Source organism: Paramisgurnus dabryanus, chromosome 2, assembly GCF_030506205.2.
Source record: "Paramisgurnus dabryanus chromosome 2, PD_genome_1.1, whole genome shotgun sequence".
Classification (NCBI taxonomy): domain Eukaryota; kingdom Metazoa; phylum Chordata; class Actinopteri; order Cypriniformes; family Cobitidae; genus Paramisgurnus; species Paramisgurnus dabryanus.
In genome coordinates, this window is record NC_133338.1 from 23,076,938 (window position 1) to 23,097,056 (window position 20,119).

Sequence of the window (20,119 nt, forward strand, 5' to 3'; positions counted from 1 at the left end):
CCTTAGCTTGTGAATGTTTTACTAAACCCTCTTTTCTGTTGAAACCCATCATTTCCACAATGTTATCCTTTTGTGAAGCTGCTATTTATTTAATAAAAGATGATTACCATTCATTCTGCAGTGTACTTTGTGATGGTGATTAATGGTATTTCTTTTTTTAAAGTGTACTTTACTGAAAACGCAGTATAAAATGTAGCCTGTACTGTAATCAAAATAAAATATAGCTTTTATGTAGCTTTCAGGACCAAGGACAGCAACAACCTTTATGTAAACAACGCATACTTGTTTAGATAAAAAAAAACACATTCTTTGTATTTTTTTACATTCTTCATATACAGAACAACTTCTTTATTCCACGTTTTACATAAATCTAAGTGCAAACTTAAACATGAATCTTAACGAGAGGTCACGTAAACTTTTACTTTAAACCCTTTAAACGAACTTTTTTTCTTTTAATTTTTTTAAAAGAAATTATACTATGGGTAGCCTACTATGGACAATTTTTATTACTGTTTTTTTTTTGTGTGTAATTTTGTGTCCAGACTTTCAACAATGCTGCCATCTCCTGATGAATATAGGAAGATACGTAATAGAAAACGAAAACACAATCTACAAATTGTAAAAACTCGACGTCTGTTTAAAAATGTCCATTGTTAAATCTGTTTACTACAAAAAAATCACACAATAGAGCAATTTGTTCTTGCTTAGCTTACCGACATTTTACCATTTTAAAGCCCCCATTCCCAGCTACTCGGTCAGTCGCTATGTTGATGGGAGGAGGTCTGAATCCAGTGTGCGCACGCGCACAGGCCACCGTTACCATCGAGCTCTCGCAGGCGCAGCAGAATCAACGCTGTCAAGGAAACGCGCACGCTAGTCGCATCATTCCGAGGTTTAACTGAACCTGTCTCGCGCACGCATTGTGTTATTTACATTAACATATGCAAAGTCATCGCGGTTGAGCAATGAGTGCAATGTGAAAACCCATAACGAGGGAACAGCGGAGGGAGTAATATCAGAGAGACGGAGCGGCAGCCCTTTGCTTGACACAGGTAAAACAAACGGTCTTGCTAATCGGTTTTGCATCTCACAGGCTTGGACAAAGCTGAGCTGCTAACGCTAACATCGTGCAAAGCTCTGTTTTGATCGAATGACAAGGCTGAACGTGACACGCTATGGTTGTGACCAGATGAACGATGAACCTGGAAAATATTTGTCGCGATGTAATTATTTTTAATTACGTGTTGTGTGCTAGACTTGTATTATAACCTGCTTAGATGAGTCGACCATAAATGAGATGTACTAATACAACAATTGACATTAATATTATTATTTATTTGGTTGAGAACAGTTTTAAAACGAACAGTTATATAACTATTATGATGGGTAATTATTTAAATCCAGTTTAAATTTAGTCAGAAAAATCTATTAGTGTGTATGTAATTGACCACTTGTCTTTAAAACATCATCTTACCTTACGTTGTGACGCTGTCAGGGCTTTAATGCCCCACACCAAGACAAAAATATCCACAATGCATCTGTGTACTCATCCATCCATTCTGTAGTGTTTCCAGCAATTGTCAGTTTATACATAGTGCAGAATTAAATGTGGGTGAAGGTTGAAAGTGTTAGTGTAATAAAGCTACATTTCATATCAATAAAGGTAAACTATTACCATAACTATAAAGACTGCAGTAACTACATTACATTACTACATTGTCAAGTCAAACAGGGAAAATCTTTCAGCTTCCCATGTACCACTGCCAACCAATCATGTGTACTTTGTTTATTTAATATGAATAGACCACTTTCTCTGTTTATGTCATTAAGTAAAGGCATTGTTTACATTAAAGCACTGCTTTAAAACTAAAATGCTCTAAACTAAAAATGATACTCATCTTTACTGGTGTTTTAACAAAAGATCTCCGTCCACACTTTAATCTAATAATGGCAAAAATATCAATTAGCAGAATCAGTAATGTGTTTTGAAACGAAAACACACTGATGTACAGTAAGTATTATAAGTCAGCTATAAGTTCATGCTAGTTATAATTGTAAGGTCTTTAGATTTAATCTTGAATCTTTGTAAACTTTGACTTGTCCTCCAATACTAAACAATATGACATGACAATATTTTTTAGTGCATGGTTGAATTTGTATGAATAAGAAATATTTATTTATTTCATTTTATATATATATATATATATATATATATATATATATATATATATATATATATATATATATATTTCTCACAGGGCTGTTTGCTCCCATATGTTTTTTCTGTTTACTGTTGTCATTGTATGGCAGGCCACTTTCCCCTCTGTTTTGATAAAACGCCATGCCTATGTAAAAGTGCTGTTTTGTGTGTGACATTTGCCTTTTGTTGGTCTCTTGTACTCAACCAAAACAAGAAAATGCAAGCACAGCCTCTCTATTGAGACCATCAAAAGATGACTAAATACTAGATGACTGGCTACCCCCCCCTTCTCTCTCTCTAAGTCTCTCTCTTTCTCTCTCTCTCTCTCTCTCTCTCTCTCTCTCTCTCTCTCTCTCTCTCTCTCTCTCTCTCTCTCTCTCTCTCTCTCTCTCTCTCTTTTATTTTGTAAACTTTATTCATTAAAATTGTCATCAAATTTAGCATTAAGTATTTACTGAAAACATAAGACGGGTACATACAAGGACTGTTTTGTCAACATGCTGACTTTGCAGTATTAGGCGGCTGTAGTGCATGATCGATGCTGTGTAGCTGTGGCAATAACTTTACATGGGTGCCACTCTAGTGATCATTGATGTTGTGAATCAGTGTGTTGCTCTTCTATCATCAATCTTTGCCTGCCATTAAAAACACATTGTGTCTGGATGGTGCATGGCAAGCGACCATTTGAGTTGCTAGTGTTTTTATAGATTCTGACATTAGGTTTATGGCCAGTCAAAAGTTGCTACTTTAACTCAGATATTCTGGAGTGCTATTTCATGCATCACCCCTCCAGATTATTTTGTCCCTGAAATAATATTCAGTTTGACTGCTTGCAGTCTTTTGAATGGTTTTGTGTTTGTTCTATTAATGTGTACTTTGTAATTAGCCTGACGTTGTCATACTCAAAGTTCAAGTCAGAATGTGGGTCTGATACCGCTCCATTGGGCTGTGATCATGGGGTGTGTTTCAACCGAACCAGGACAAAAAATGTCTCTGCACTCAATTGGATAGACCTACAACCAATCAGAGCAACCAAGTGTGTGACGTATGTTGAAATGCCGTCTGTCCTTTTGCAGCCTGACCTGCTAGTTATTTTGCTACAATGAGACTAACATTATGATTGTACTAAGTCTGAGTTAGCGAACGTACATCAACACCTACTATGTTTACAACATTTCATGACATTGTGAGTTATTTACTAAGTCATGCAGTCAGACTATCTCTTACCATTTGTAAGTTAGATGAACTTCATTCACAGGCTTCCGAAAAGGAGCTGGCAACGGCCGCTAGTCATATCCATGTTGTCGTGCACGGCATGTTGCTTCGCCATGATGCCCATTTCAGTTGCTTCTTTTACTTGGTCCTCCATGAGTGTGACAAAAACAACAATGACCTCTGGGTTTTCATTGAGTCCAGTCTTCTTAGCGTCCATCGGAGCCAGCTGATAAATTTAACTTTTGCTGAATCTCGTAGGAGGGACAGCAAAAACATCTTTCCGATCAACTAATGCCTTGATCGCGTTTCTCTGTTCCTCTTTTAAAATCAATGTGCTGTTGATATCTTCTAGAACAGACTCGATGGCAGAATCTTCACATCTTAATTCTCTAGCGGCAGCCGTCTTTGTTTTAAACAGATTCAACACCAGCACTCTTTGGTGACGTGGTTGATTATGTTACTGTTGATCATCTGTCCATCATCGTATAAAGCCCTTCCTGACAATTTGATTGGTTCGACCAGCTTTGGGTTGAGCATAGTTGCGCCACAACAGAGCGACGCCAGACCGAACTTCCCGCCCTAAAATGATGTGAGCGGGGCTACGATCGGCTGGCAACCAGGCTAATTTGTAATAGCCTTTGTTCTGCTTTCAATCTAAGACCAGACATGAACATCACACACTGCCTGATGGTTAGAGAGTTTGGCTTGTAACCGAGTTTTTTTTTAGCCGACAGTCAAGTTGCAAGTGAGGCGCCCTTGACCAACGCTCCTTGGGTGATTCAGGGATAGCTGCCCACTGCTCCGTGTGTGTTTACGACTTGAAGTGCGTGTGTTCACTACTCACTGGATTGGTTAAATGTAGAGGTCACATTCTATGTATGGGTTACCATACACTGGTCATTACGTCACTTTCACTTCACTGTGACAAGCTGAAAACCTAATACTTTATGAAATAAAAATGAATGGATTACATTGGTATTTGAATGAGCTTTAAACAATGATATTTAATATTAAGATTTGTCACTGGTATTGATATTAATGGGGGAGATTGCAGTGGTCAGAATGGCCGCTCTTGTCCTCAAAAGGACTTTGGCTGTAAATTACTGCTTTTACATTCTTTTTTTACGCCACTATTTTTTCTTCTTTCTAAAGCCTCCTGCCATTTTCATTTAGCCCTAAGCCATATTTGACCCATGTCTCTTTAGGTAGTCCAGTTTTATCTCTACTTAGTCTTTGCCATTTATACAGATATAGGACCTGTGGAACCCGTCCATTACCTTAATAAAGCTGCTGAAACTGTAGATACAAGACAAGTCTCATATCAGAACAGGACTTAGAGTGCTAGCATAGCTTTAGGCATTGACGTGTTTTGCCCTATGCCTACTCAGTCAGCCTTGTCTGTGTGCGTGCACTGGGGAATGGGGACTCCAGGTCACATTGGTGCCAGGCTGATTTGTTCCCATTGTGCTAAAAGCAGCACATTTAATTGTGTTTGACAGAGTGAGAGAAAATCATGGGAGAAAACAGAAAGAGAGAGAGAGAGAGCGAGAGAGAGAGAGAGCGCATTACTAACCTCACACCTGTTACATTTTCATATTCACTAAGTGTACTCTTTACTTCAAAGTGCCAGACAAATCCAATTTCGAAAATTACCTGTATTGCAGAGTGTCATATAGCTGTTCATCTATGTAAACATTGTGAAAAGTAGTTAAACCAAAAAGTGCACAATAAATAAAGTTATTGGCTTCGAGTTGACTTTAAACCGCGTTTACGAGTTTTATGTTATTTGCAAATCTTCCGCCTGTTGTCTGTGTACGTATGAAGGCAATACTTTGTATAATCTCCACCTACAGTCTTGCCCACGAGAAACAAAAACCCCTGACCTGCCCACAGACACTTCCGCTAGTTTGTGTGTTAACATCATTTTGAGAAGTAGGGGTTGACCGATTATTTGATCTGGCCGATTAGTTACGTCGATATTAAGGTTTTGCCGATTATCAACATCAGTCATTATTAAAGCAGATTTAGTAATGTGATTTTGAAATGCGCTATTTTGGCTCTGTCGAAAGACAGAACATGGCACCCTAGAGCAATGCCCGCCCATCTGAGTTGTTGGGGGACCACAAGTCTGGCCAATCAGCGAAAGAAGGCTATCGACACCTCCGAAAGCACTTGCTAACTTGAGCTGCTTTACAATGATTTCGCTCTGCATGCAAGTTGGACACTGCAATACAAGACTTTAGAATGCGTTTTGGGCAGTTAACCAAGCTAGCATTTGCATTTCATTGTAAGGGATGCCATTTCAAAAATACAAGCCATTTTAAAGCATAAAGAACTTAAGCACCAGTCTTCAGTCAGCGCGCCTCTCAAACTGATCACAAAAAGTGACAGATTGAGGTATTTTTCGAGACTTCATTATTACACATAAATGTTAATTTATACACACACAGGTATGCTTAAATGTGTCTTTATTTTGTCATTAATTTTAATGCTTACACCGGATATATCGGTTCAAAATATTGGTTATTGGTAGGGGTGGGCGATACAACCCCAAAATTATATCATGATATTTTAAGAATATTTTTGGAAATGATATTTAATAATATAAAAAATATGGAAACGGAAGGGCATTTTCTTTCCAATGTTGACAGACTACTTAATTCGAAGTGTAAATCAATTGTCATAAGATGGCAGAAGCAGCAGTAAAGTGCAATAGTACTGACATGATCACACAGCATAAGTCAAATGTCAACAAAGTACAAATTAGAGATGAAATGGTATGAAAAATCACTATGACACTACCAATGATTTTCTTCTGGTTTCCCATACACTCCCAACAGATCCTAGTAACTCAAGTCATTAGCTAACAATTTAGAATTGATTTTACATGTGAGTGCACTTTTGTTCGCAAAAAAAATCAAATAAATAACATTAACATTAATCATGGCACATTTGGGGTAACCCATGAGATAAATGTTCATCTATGTCAGATAAAACACAAGTGAATAAATTTTTATTTAAACACAGGACAAATCAGCAAGTCATCTGTCTGTGTCTATGGTCTGGATATGTTGTGAGAAATTGGGTGTACTTTAGGACCCAGGAGTAAGCTGCATGATGCGCATGCAGTGGTCGCGGAAAAACAAAAAGAGTGATAAGGAGCTTTAAACTCATCAGATCACATCATTTAATAGAAAATTAATAGAAAAGATGGATCTGTCTAATTAAATATTAGGTAAACATGCATTAATACAACTTGATTTTCCTAAATGTGAAAATTTGGTAGTTGGTAGTGTTTTCCCTATATATCTCAGTTTTAGAGATCGACCGATATTCATTTTTTCAAACCGATGCTGATAACAAATATTTGGAGGCTTATGTGCCCGATAACCGATATGATGAACCGATTTTTATTTACTGTTATACTTCTGTTTTTGACATAATAATTACTACACTACTGAACTGAACAAACCCTTATAATAATAATCATCATCACAATCACTCCCTCTCTGCATACAAAGTAATAAATAGAGGGGTCTGAAAGAGTGAAGAATAATATTAATTTAATGAATAATGTAGAAACTATATTCCCAATACATGGACTATTCCAAACACCCCTATCATTTCGTCAGAAATGGACTGATCCAAAGTTCGCGCTGCGGTTTTCAGGTAACAGAGCGGGAGAGAGAGAAAAGTATAGCGGAGTTGGCTGCTTGTTATACATAGTTTATAGAGTAAAACAGGTGGATTAAGTGCCTTTTTTGGGATATAATATCGTTGTTTTGACCAGCAACCTGAGCCTTCAGCAATCCAACCAGTAGTTAGCAAAGAGATTTTACAAATAATATCACTGACTGGAATAATACTTTCAGGAAAGTAACAAACAAAACGGCTTATATATCATCAAATTTCTTAACTGGTAACATTATTTGATTTCAGAATAATTAATATTTAGTTGTTTTAGCTTATGAAATGCCTGTAGACAGCGCTGTTTATCTATGCATTTACTCGCGCATTAACTATATTAAACTGTGACCGCTTGTGGAGTAATAAATAATTAATTAATATCCACAGACATTTATTTAGATATTTTAGCAAAATAATGTTTATCTGGTAAATGTTAATAGGGTAAATCTTGTTAAAAGTGGTAGATGTGCTTTAGCCTCCGGTAGTGATCAGCAATATGAACGTGATTTTTACGATGCTAATGATAAGCATAAATAACAGAAAAACGAATTTAATTTAGCGTTTTTAATTCCACAAAGCATTAATTCATGGCTGTTTTATTCATGCAAAGCTACGTCGTTATTGGGACCGGATTTTATGGATCAGCCAGCGTGACTCTGTGAGTTCGTCTCTATTCTTGGACAAGCTGCATACATTGCTTTTAATATATCAACTTATTTAACATAACATACATTAATGCACAAATAAGCTGTGCTATAAATGCCTCATATGCAATGTAAGTATACTCAAAGTCCTTTTAATAAAGTTGCGTCACTCCGCCGTCATATTTGCTGTGCACGCTGCTGCTGCTGTGAGCTCCTCTCCTCAGATGCGTCCAGCGCGCAATTTTCTTGTTTATCGGTCAATCCGATATTTCAAAACAGATATCCGATCATCGGAAAATGCTCAAATATCGGGGAAAATATCGGAAAACAGATATATCGGTCGATCTCTACTCAGTTTAACAGTAACTAAAGTAATTTGCACAGTTACACTACTATTTAGTGTTAAGTGTTATATATATATATATATATTTATCATAAAGAATGTTTAAATACGAATTAAAAACTATTGTTATCAGTCTGTGTTACACGCCCCACCATGTTCTCATGCAATGAAAAATACATCGCAGAACAGATGCTGACAACGCGCTGACAGACTGGATAGACCAGGTTACTTTTGAAATTAAACATTAAAGGGGACAGAGAATGAAAAACCATTTTTACCTTGTCTTTGTTGAATAATGGTAGTCTACCCGCATTCACGAACATAGCAAAAGTGCTAGACATGCTAAACATCTTAGTTTCATAGAAATTCCTCTTTTAGAAATGTCAGCCAGAAAACGGCCCAATATGAAAAACTGATGCTTATGACATCACAGGCATCTAACTGCCCCTCCACTTTAAAATAATTGGCTACATTTTTGAGTGGCAGCAAAGTCAGCCAATCAGTAATGAGATTGCAGGTTAAGCCAGTAGGGGGAGCCAAATAGGTTCAAACCACTTGTTTAAAATCCCCCACCCTAATAGAGCTATCTGAAAGAGGTTTTTAGGAAGCTTCTAAGGCATTACAGACCCAAACAAAAAAAATGTTTGTCTACATGTCACATCACAGAACAAGGATAAATACTCCGTTCAATCATTCTATGTCACCTTTAAACAAAGTCTCACCTTTCAAATCATCTCTTCCTTTCAGTTAATTTAAAGCATCAAATAAACATAAATGACCACAAGAAGAAATGTTGTTTTAACAGTAGAAAGGCGTCAGTAGGCTACACTCCGCTTTTCAAGTTCAACTCCTCACATGTTAATTTACTAACTCTCCTGAAAGCACATTCACTAGCTGCTAGTTGTCTTGCTGTTAATTTTAAATAAACGTAGGGCAAGTAGCTAATCAGTGTCTGCTACTTTATTCAAACGCCAGTTTCACACCGCAAGTGTGAGTAGCGCATATGCAGAGAGCGTTTGCCGTGCATAGCCATTGTGCGTTTACAGCGGCTGCGTTTGCAGCACATATACTGTGCAGTTTAATAACAGTAGCCTATAACAATCTCCAGTTCACATTACTTTCTTTGACATGCATTTATGAGCAAAACCTCTGTGAAGGTGTAATGACAGATATAGACACAATACACACAATTATAGACATAAAAAGCCCATGGCACAAATCTGTTTTTCTTAAGATTATTACTATAGATAAGGATTCATTTAGTGCTGGGCAGAGAGTGAATGACAGCGCAGTCTTCTGGCAATTTACGTCATAACCGTCATCACCAATTCTGAAACTGGCACTCCCAGAGACTGTGTAAGTTGACCAATCAGAGCAGAGAGGGCTACCTAACTACCCCCCCCCCAAAAGGCAGGGTTTAGGCTTACTGATTCTTTCAACAGCTCAGCACGAATCGTTTGGGGGTTAACCGATATGGGATTTTTTTATGGCCGCTGCTGATATGAAGAGAGCAATGTGTTAAATAATATTTAAAATATATCATTATAGTTACTGAAAAAACATACACTGATTATTGAAATTAAATAAACATTTTGCATATTTTTGCAATATATTTTCTTAATTTAAAAAACTTGTAATGAGGTAAAAATTGTAATGACATATAATTAATGACAAAATGGTATTTAATTTCTTAATATTAAAAAATAAATTGCTTTTATTACTTTACTCTGTAAGAGGTTGTTACCATTTCTTAAAGTTTTCTAGACCAAAAGATTTATTTCTGTTCTTTTGTTTTGTGTAATTGTAAAAACAATACAAAAACACGACAATTGCACAGCCTAAATAATATAGTTGCTTAGTTAGAGGCATGTAGTATCAAAACGATGTCTTGTCCTCCACACACACACACACACACACACACACACACACACACACACACACACACACACACACACACACACGTTGGTGTATGTGGTTTACGGGGACACTTCCGTAGACGCAATGCATTTTATACTGTACAAACTATTATATTCTGTTCCCCTTACCTACCCCAGTCCCTAACCCCAATGTCACAAAAACCTGTTGCCAGTCTTTAATCTATGATAAACTATCATTTAGTATGTTTTTTAGCTTTTCCGTTTATGGGCACACTCTCTGTGTCCCCGTAAACCACCTTTATAGCATAATAAACATGTCATTATACACTATTCATCTCCCCGTAAACCACATAGACCAACCCACACACACACACAAATTGTCATGAAAGAGACAATTGTCATGACAACAAATATTTTTGTTTGTAATATGTGTTGCTAGGACTTTATTTGGACTTTGAACTTTAAATGCCATTTTAAAGTTTTTTTTTTTTTTTCGCATACGCTATTCTCACTCTAGATGTGCAGATTTAGATCTGCAAACATCAAAAAATCATGAGAAACCACCAAATAATTTGAGCATGTTTTTGGACATCAAGATTTTAGGTTTTTGAAAAGGAAAAAGCTTAGCAAATATTCACTTTCAGTTGTTCTGTGTAACTAATTTGTAATAAATGCAACTATAATATCAGTATGAACTTTTAAACTATGTTCTAGATGGTTTGAATTAGATCAGACAGTTAATAGCTTTTGCAATACTATTTTTTGTTTGTGTGAGAGTGAGATGTGTTTGTGAGCTAACAACATGGACTTGAGTGGGGGATAGGGATGAGTGTTTGATAGCATTACACTGACTTTTAAATACATGACTGTAGAGAAGGAGAGAAGGGAAGGGCCTCTACAAATTGAGCTGCAGAAACAAAATAGTGCATAGTATGTAGTGTACATAGCCTGTGTACATTCTGCATCAGTTCGTAAAATCGCCCTCTCTCTGTCTATCTCTGTAATTCAATCCTTTCTCTGAAATGGTCTTCTTAGTGTTGTTGCCATGACAACAACACAACGGCCCCTTTTGGGAAGGTGGCGCACTTTTGGGCTTCATTCTCTGTTTAGTTTTCTCTATCTATGTCCGTCCTATAATCCATTACATATTTTTGACCGTTTGTGTAAAAGGGGTTCAGATATACAGACAACAAACTAGATTAGATTAGATTAGATTAAATTAGTTTTGATTTTTTATGTTTTTGTGTAAATGTATTGTTTAGAATACAGCGCCAGTGTAATAGAGTTAACATCTACCCAGTGGCTTTATTGCATAAATCTGAAATGTCTTATATAATCCTTTTTTACTGACTGTAGGGTTTTCCTTAAAGTTTATTGACATGAAAATAAGCTGATATGGTATTAACAATCCAAGTAATTAATGAATAAATAACTCAGAATTAGTGCTGCACAATTAATCGCATCGCAATCGCAATCGCGATGTCAGCCTGTGCAATTATATGACAGCAAATTGTTGCAATTATATTAAAATAAATAAATGTGTGGACTTGTTAACACAAACTTTCTGATAAGAGTTTGATGATTTTCCTTGCTGTTTAAAAAAAGAAAGAAAAACAAACAAAAAAGGCAGTGCATGTGTGGCATGCACGTGTGTGGTGTGCGTCGTCACTTGTGTGCGCGCAGCCCTGAAATACCAGAGCGAAGATGGATGCAGAGGAGGTTGACAGTGATCTGGTAGCTAAAAAAAAAACTGTACGTCTGTTGTATGGCAGTATTTTGGATTTAGGATTACTGACACTGAGAAGTTACTACATCACGTGGAAATACGAAAACATTTCTAGTTTTACAAATACACATTTTAGCATTATCACTAAACTGTGTGTGGATTTTCCTTAAAACCCATCAAGTTGACTCATAATACCATTTATTATAATCGCAATTGCACATCGCAATATTAGCATGAATAACCGCAATGGGAAAAATTACCCAAATCGTGCAGCCCTACTCAGAATGGCATATATGGCCAGACAGGGCTTATTCTAGTGCCGGATTAAAATGCATGTTTGAGCTATCTTAATTTAAAAAACACCTTGTATTGACATATCTTAAAACATATCAGTGCCATTGTTGTGTCTCAAGATGCACACCAGTATTGTTTTTTTTTTTAAAGTTTTGTTAGTAACTAAACTCCTTAAATGTCCTAACATAACTAAGGCTTAGTCCTGGATTCATCTAAACCCTTTCCAGAAAACTGCCCCATAGTGTTTTATCTTGTATATGAATCAAGGAAACATTCAAAAGAGGTACGAAATTATGCAAATGATCATGGTGAGTATTGGGTAATTTAGCAGTTATATTTAAAGGAGTAGTCTACCCTTTTGCCATATTATTATTTATATTATATTATATTATTTGCCATATGTTATTACCTCAACTTAGATGAATTAAAAGTGACATAGAATGACTGAACGGGGTATTAATCCTTGTTCTGTGATGTGACATGTAGACAAAATTTTTTTGTTTGGGTCGGTAATGCCTTAGAAGCTTCCTAAAAACCTCTCTCAAATAGCTCTATTAGGGTGGGGGATTTTAAACAAGTGGTTTTGCACCTATTTGGCTCCCCCTACTGGCTTAACCTGCAATCTCATTACTGATTGGCTGACTATGCTGCCACTCAAAAAATGTAGCCAATTATTTTAAAATGGAGGGGCAGTGAGATGCCTGTGATGTCATAAGCATCAGTTTTTCAGGCCGTTTTCTGGCTGACATTTCTAAAAGAGGAATTTCTATGAGACTGAGATGTCTATTACTCTTTGTATGTTTGTGAATGCGGGTAGACTACCATTATTCAACAAAGACAAGGTAAAAATGGTTTTTCATTCTCTGTCCCCTTTAATACATACCTATCTTTTTTTCAATGCGTGCACTGTACAGCGCGTCGTGAATGTGTTAGCATTTAGCCTAGACCCATTCATTCCTATGGTACCAAACAGGGAACCCACCAAACACTTCCGTGTTTTCCCTATTTAAAGACTGTTACATGAGGAGTTATACTAGTAAGTATGGTGCCACAAAATAAAACTTTTTTTTGGTACCATAGGAATGAATGGGGCTAGGCTAAATGCTAACACATTCATAACGCGCTGTACAGTGCACGCATTGAAAAAAGATAGATATGTATCAATTCGTCTAGGTTGAGGTAATAACATAGTTTAATATGGCAAAAGAGTAGACTATTCCTTTAAGCAATATATAAGTTTACCGTATATATAAATGCATGTTATATAAATTTTGCCATCCATTGTGTGGTTTGAGAAAAGACTCAGCAGCATTCCTAGGCTATGATTCCTCCCAAAATGTCTAGTTGCGGTCAGATTCCGATAGGTAGGAGCATGTTCCTAGCAACGCAAGTCATTATGCATATCATGCCCAGATGTCTGATTATTTAGAGGTCTAATGTGTCCTTTATTACCCCAAAATACATAGACAGATTTACTCTCTCTCTTTTCATTTACCCACCCATTTATTACTTACACTTCACACAGTCCAGCTGGGCGCTTCAGGGAGTGAAGATTACACCCCTGTGCCTTTGCGGTCTGATCACTCAGCTCTCCTGCTTTATTCATGAGCAGGCAGACGGAGAATGAAGACTCTTTGAGGACAGCAAGAGACAGTGAATATTTCAGTGCAATGTTTTTGAATACGTTGACGGGTGTATGGAGGTCTTGTGACCAGTCACGGAAAGTAGGGACACAAGTCTGGGGCATTTTGAGTTATTCATGCAGTTTCTAAGCTTTCTAACGATGTGTAACACATGGAAATCTGATAAGATTTGGAGAAGTTGTGGCCATTTGAATGTAACACATTCAAGAAAGAGAATGCTGAGAAATTTGAGAAAGAAAAAAGTTAACACTTTCCCTTTTCCCTGGCTGGAGAGACAATAGGGCTCATTTACATCTCATTTAGCTAAGCCATACCCCCTGTAAAGCCGTTTTGAGATACAGATGTTCTAGCATCATAATAGTATTTTATTACAGAAGTCCGAATGAACAACATGCAAAAATAAACTGGACTTTACCTTTGTGGGGATCACAAGTCGAATCCAGTCTGTTTCAGATGTGTGAATCATCCAATGATTTTTGTCCACAAATGTGTATAATCCGTGAAATATAGATATATAGTCTATTGTTTACATCAGATTTCCCATGAACTTCTGTTAATACAATATAAAATACAATCTGAGGACTATTTACATCGTAACATGTAAGGGTATATCAGATTACACTCCGGTATTTACGTTCCGTTAAACACATGAACCCGCCTTCAAATTTTGTATTTAAAATAGGGATGTAGTATAATAGATAATCCAAAAACAGCACCGTCGAAAACGTGAAGTCCTTAAGGGATGTTACCAATCGCTCGCTCGTTGCTCCATCAGCCAATGACTTCATGGAAAATATTGATAGACAAAACATGTAGCCAATTATATAAAGAATTCAACGATCTCTGTGTAACTTATGAGTTTGACTTCATGCTGCGCTGCAAGACGTCAAAGTACCGCGAGAGCGAGTCGAAATTAAACTACTCCGTAAGATTTCTTGAAGAGCTCTCGCGGTACTTTGACATCATCTTGACTGCAGCGCCCCATAAAGTCAGTGACGCGGCTGACGTACGATGCGGCTGACTGTTATTTGTTCCGCCCCAGCTTCTTTTATTTTTCTTTTGTTTTGTCCGTCCGAGCTTCATTTACAGTCTGGGGAGACGCACACTATAAGTTTGAAAAAAAATAAAATAAAACTAAGCAAATATGTCTGAGGAACAGGGCAGCCGCGTCACTACAGTCACGTGACTTCACGCTCGAGCCGGAAGAGAAGACAATGCTGAATAAAGTCGTAATTCTTGCTATTTTTGGACCAAACTGTATTTTTGATGCACAATCTTACTGACCCACTGATGTCACATGGACTACTTTGATAATGTTTTTATTACCTATCTGGACATGGATACCGTACATAGATTTTCAATGGAAGGAGACAGAAAGCTCTCGGACTAAATCTAAAGTTAAAACATCTTAAACTGTGTTCCGAAGATGAACGGAGGTCTTCCGAGTTTAGAACGACATACGGGTAAGTCATTAATGACATTATTTTCATTTTTGGGCGAACTATCCTTATTCAGTAGTCATGCTGTTCCCTTTGGGGGCGGAGGCGAAAACACAAGCTTATCCAGTATGTAAATATACACACAGACATTGACGCCCCCCGCTGCACGCTAGAATCTCCGGAAAAACAAGCCGATTTCAACCGCAAAATGTACGCTTTTAAATATACAGAAACTGCTATCTCAAACATGGAGAGGCTTCTTCGTGATCTCAACTAACAGATTCTGCAATAAAACGAAAATCACAAATTTTGAAAAAAAAAACGTTTCTCATTTTCTCGAAACTTGTGCTGCCGACTTGTGTCCCTGGTTTCCGTGACGGGTCACCTATGTGGTAGAGATAAGTTACTAACACACGTCCAAAAGTGTGTGGATACCCAATCGCCTAACTCCAACGTGCTAATTCAACATTTAATTTTAAAACCATCCATTTTGGCCTCCACTTTTATGGGAAGGCTTTTCTCTAAAAGTTATAACTTGGCTGCAGGGATCTGCGCCCAGATGATAATGTTGGGTGATATGATCAGATTATTTCCATTTCGATTAATCACAGAAGTGTTCATTAGGGGTTGAGACCTGGACATTGTGCAGTTAAGTTCTTCCCCACCAGATTTCTTTATATTTCTTTACTTTGTGCAAAGTGACATTTTCATCCTGTGATAGGGGTGTCTGCATACATTTGACTATATATGTGAAAATCTAGATGAGGCGTAGATGGATTAGATAACTAAATTTATTCATTCATGGTTAGACAGAAATAAAAGCTATAGGAGACACATAAGAAAGCTTGAACACACATACTGTTTGCTGTCTTACTAGGCAATAACAGTGCTCTTTCTCTTGTTTTATTAGCTGCATGCTTGTCCGCTTTAGTTGCCAGGTAATCTGTGCGGCCAGACCACTGAGCCATTTCACATTTTGCCTATGTGTATGCCAGTCTTTTAGAGGTTTGTTAACAGTGGTGGTCTATAATCAGGAGCAAAAATAGACACCCAGTTTTGTCAGAAGCCTCAAGTATTGAATGCAGCTGAATGATTATTCAGCACAAATCTCTTAGAGCATGCTAGATAAGCAAGATGGAATCATGTCATTTTTTTAGAGGCTCAATTGGTGTAATAAAGCTGATTAAAAGTGTCATTAAAAAAGCTTTTAACCTTACATCATCTGTCATTTTGAAAGATGCTTACTTGCACTGTAGCTTTTGAGAAATATGATATTAAATGTGCTATGACTTCCAAAGATTTTATGTCTCATGAAATTATACGGTAGCTCATGAAACTGCTTTCTCGTTAGATGTTTATTGTACTCGAGGTTCTTTTTGAATGCCCAGTAGGTATGTTATATGACTCTGGAAATGTATCATAATAATTTAATAATAATTTTTTTTAATAAAACCTGCTTGGAGTTTTGGTCTATGTACAAAAAGAGAGTGGGAAAAGAGAGTCTCTATGCAGCATCTGGATTATCATTGTGATGAAAGTAAGTTTAAAGAATGACTTCCTTTGGATTAAACAGAAACACCGGATTCAGAACTCACCTTTTAACATGGTATTGATGATGTTAACAGTCTTGTGCTGCGTTTACACCAACCGCGTTTGAGGCGTCAAAATCGCGTCTACCGCGACTAGTTTGCCGCTTGAGCAGTTTGAATGCATTCGCGCGTGTAGAGCAAAGTAGATGCGGGGGGAAAAAAAGCAAGCATTTGATGAGCGTTAGAGGCAAACTCTGCTTCTTGTGGGAGGGGCAAGTGCTATGCGGTTGTCTGTTTGCCGGATGGCTGATGTTGATTGTGCATTTATCCAGAGAGTTACCGGTTTGTATTTGGTAACCTTACTATAGGGGGAAAATAAACGCTGCGGGTCGATAAACGTCACGTGACTCAAAAGTGAAATGTGTATTACAACTTACCAGGTTGCTCAATGTCCTCACTGACACTCTTCCAAGCGAGGTCCTTTTTATTCCTGTCTCCTCTATAGAAATAAGAACTTGTGTCGTATAGCTCCGGGTGACCGCTTACGGACAATATCAAGCGTTGGTTGAATGAGTGACTCCGGGCGGGGCTGCCACCACAGCAGCAAGCAAGTTCCTGATTGGTTAACGCGGCGCGAAATTACGGAAAAGTTCAAATGTTTCAACTCGGGCGTCAGCCGCAAATTCGCGTGAACCGCAAAATGCAAAAAAGCACCATTCACGCGTACCGCACACAAAGCTCAGTTCGCGCCTTTCACGGGAAACGCCTCATCCGCGTCAGGGGACCTCTAGACGTGCGTCAACGCGTCTTCACATTGACTTAACATTGAAATCACTTGCGCTTCACGCCTCTACCACGGTTGGTCTAAACGCAGAATCGGAGATTATGTTGGACAGACAGGAGATTTGTTCTTTATGCCATTCTAGAGACTGGTGAGGGTTTTTCAAGTCCATGATACACACAAAGTATGTCTGTTGCTAACAATCTTAAAGATTTTGTCTAAAGAGTTTTTAGTGTGACCCTGGACCACAAAACCAATCATAATGTTAAATATTTAAAATATTTTCAGAAAGGACAATATTTATCTGAGATACAACAATTCAAAATTCTATAATATAAGGGTGCAACAAAATTAAGAAAATTGCCTTCGCAAATAAGGCCTTAGCAACACATATTACTACTACTAAATACATGTCTGATATATTTACGGTAGGAAAATCCTGATTATTTTTGGCATTAAAGAAAAATCGATAATTTTGACCCATACAATGTATTGTTGGCTATTACTACAAATACAGCGGCAGAAAAAGTATGTAAACCTTTCGGAATTTTTTATGGTTTTCTGAATAAATTTGTCATAAAGGGCCCTATCTTGCACCCAGCGCAATTGACTTTGTCAGTGACGCATGTATCATTCGTATTTTGCGCCGGCACACAGCGGGGTTTTTCCCTCCACAGATGCACGTCAGCAAACTAGGGAATGAACTTGCGCTCCCTGGGCGGTTCAGCGCAAAAAGGAGGCGTGTTGCGGCGCAAACCATCTCTTATGCTATTTTGCAGTTTCAAAAAACAATTGCGCTACTAACCAAAAAAAACTAGTCTAAAGTCAGTGGCGCGTTGCGCGTGGTCAATTATGCTATTTTAAGGGCGCATGCTTGACCATAATGTATAGGGTGCACAACGCGCATACACTTTGCTTATCTAATCTACACAGATGCAACAGTTATTTTTGCAAATCATAAATTGTTACACTTAAAAATATTAATACACGAGATAAGGGGAATCATAGTGGTGAGCATTGTGGTGATAGTTTTTATTTAATCTCATGCAAATAACGATTAAAATATTTTCATAACTTTGTTGTGTGGCTGTATTACGTTTATTTTATGTAAATAATAGTTAAAATGTTTTCATAAGAAACCTTAATGTATATGAACTTGATTTGTAAGAGTACTTTGGGGTTGGACCTTGCTTGCGTTTCTTGGGTCCGATTTCAAAGCCCCCAAACCCTTTCAGCGGTGAGGGTGGACGCAGCGATGTCCTCTGCTGGCGTCAAGTCCTGAGGCAGATCCACCTCCCGTTACACGGCGTGCCCGATTTATGCTGGCAAGCGTGGGATTCCCCCGTACAAGGACGTCGGTCTCCTCGGCTGTGAACCGCTCCTGGCGTGCGCCTGGTAAATCCGTCATAATAATAGCAACCCGCCATGGAACTTGCGCCCTTGCGTTTAAAGGGAATGTTGGCTAGCGTTCTGATTGGTTTATTTGCCGTTACGCCCAAACCACACCTATGAATAATGAACCTACTTCAGACCAACCCCTTATTGATTTGCGCCCGGCGCAAGAGTTATTTCTCACGCCGGGAAAATAGCAACAGCGCCCAAGATCCGCCCACAAACTCACTTGCGCGTTGCGCTTCGCACTTGCGTTTCAGATCGTTAAAATAGAGCCCATTATGTTATATGATCTTCATCTAGAGGATTGACAAACATAATGTGTCTATATAGTTACACAAAAATGATGTTTCATGTCTTATTAAACACACTCATTCAACATTCAAAATGGCAGTGGAAAAGTAAGTGAACCCTTAGAATTAATAACTGGTTGTCCCTGCCACCTTTGGCAGCAATAACCTCAACCAGGCACTTCCTGTAGCTATGGATCAGACCTGCACATCGTTGAGGAGGAATATTAGTCCATTCTTCCTGGCAGAACTGCTTTAGCTCTGTCATATTCTTTGGACGTCATATTCTTTGCCCTCTTCAAGTCAATCCATAACATCTCTATTGGGTTGAGGTCTGGCCTCTGACTTGGCCACTCCAAAAAGCAGATTTAGTTTTTCTCAAACCATTCTGTTGTTGACTTGCTCCGTTGTTTTGGGTCGTTGTCCTGTTGCATCACCCACCTTCTATACCGTTTCAGCTGATGTACAGACATTCTCACATTATCCTGAAGAATTGTCCGATTTAGTTTTATATTTCCCTCAATGATTGCAAGATGGCCAGGCCCTGATGCAGCCAAGCAGCCCCAAATCATGATGTTTCCTCCACCATACTTAACAGTTGGGATGATGTTTTCATTGTGATATGCCGTGACCTTTCTATACCAGATGTAGCGCTGTGTATAATAGTTCAATCTTTGTTTCATCAGTCCACAAAACATTTAGCCAGTACCGCTGTGGAGTGTCAATGTGCTTTTGTGCAAACCTCAGGCGTGCAGCAATGTTCTTTTTATTAAGCAGTGGCTTTCTTTGTGGTGTCCTGCTGTGGATACCCTGCTTGTTCAGTGTTTTACGTATTTTAGACTCATAAACAGAAATGTTAGCGAGTTTCAATTATGCATTTAAATCTTTGGCTGTCATTCAGGGTTGTTTCTTTACGTCTTTGATGAGTCTTCGTTGTGCTCTTGGTGTCATTTTGAGTGGGTGCCCGCTTCTTGGTAAGGTAGCAACAGTTCCAAGTCTCCATTTGTAGATTGTTTGCCTAACTGTAGAATGTGAAGTTCTAAAGTCTTTGAAATAACT

General features: G+C 38.0%; 1 protein-coding gene across 3 annotated transcripts in view; it reads left to right on the forward strand.

The window, feature by feature from the left end:
• The first annotated feature begins 804 nt into the window (after positions 1 to 804).
• Positions 805 to 20,119, forward strand: part of LOC135730754 (actin-binding protein WASF3) — a 46,561-nt gene continuing 27,246 nt past the window's right edge. For all 3 annotated transcript variants that reach the window (XM_065248662.1, XM_065248664.1, XM_065248663.1), the window contains exon 1: positions 805 to 1,052. The gene's annotated coding sequence lies outside the window, so the exon portion shown is untranslated. The remainder of the gene's footprint in view (positions 1,053 to 20,119) is intronic.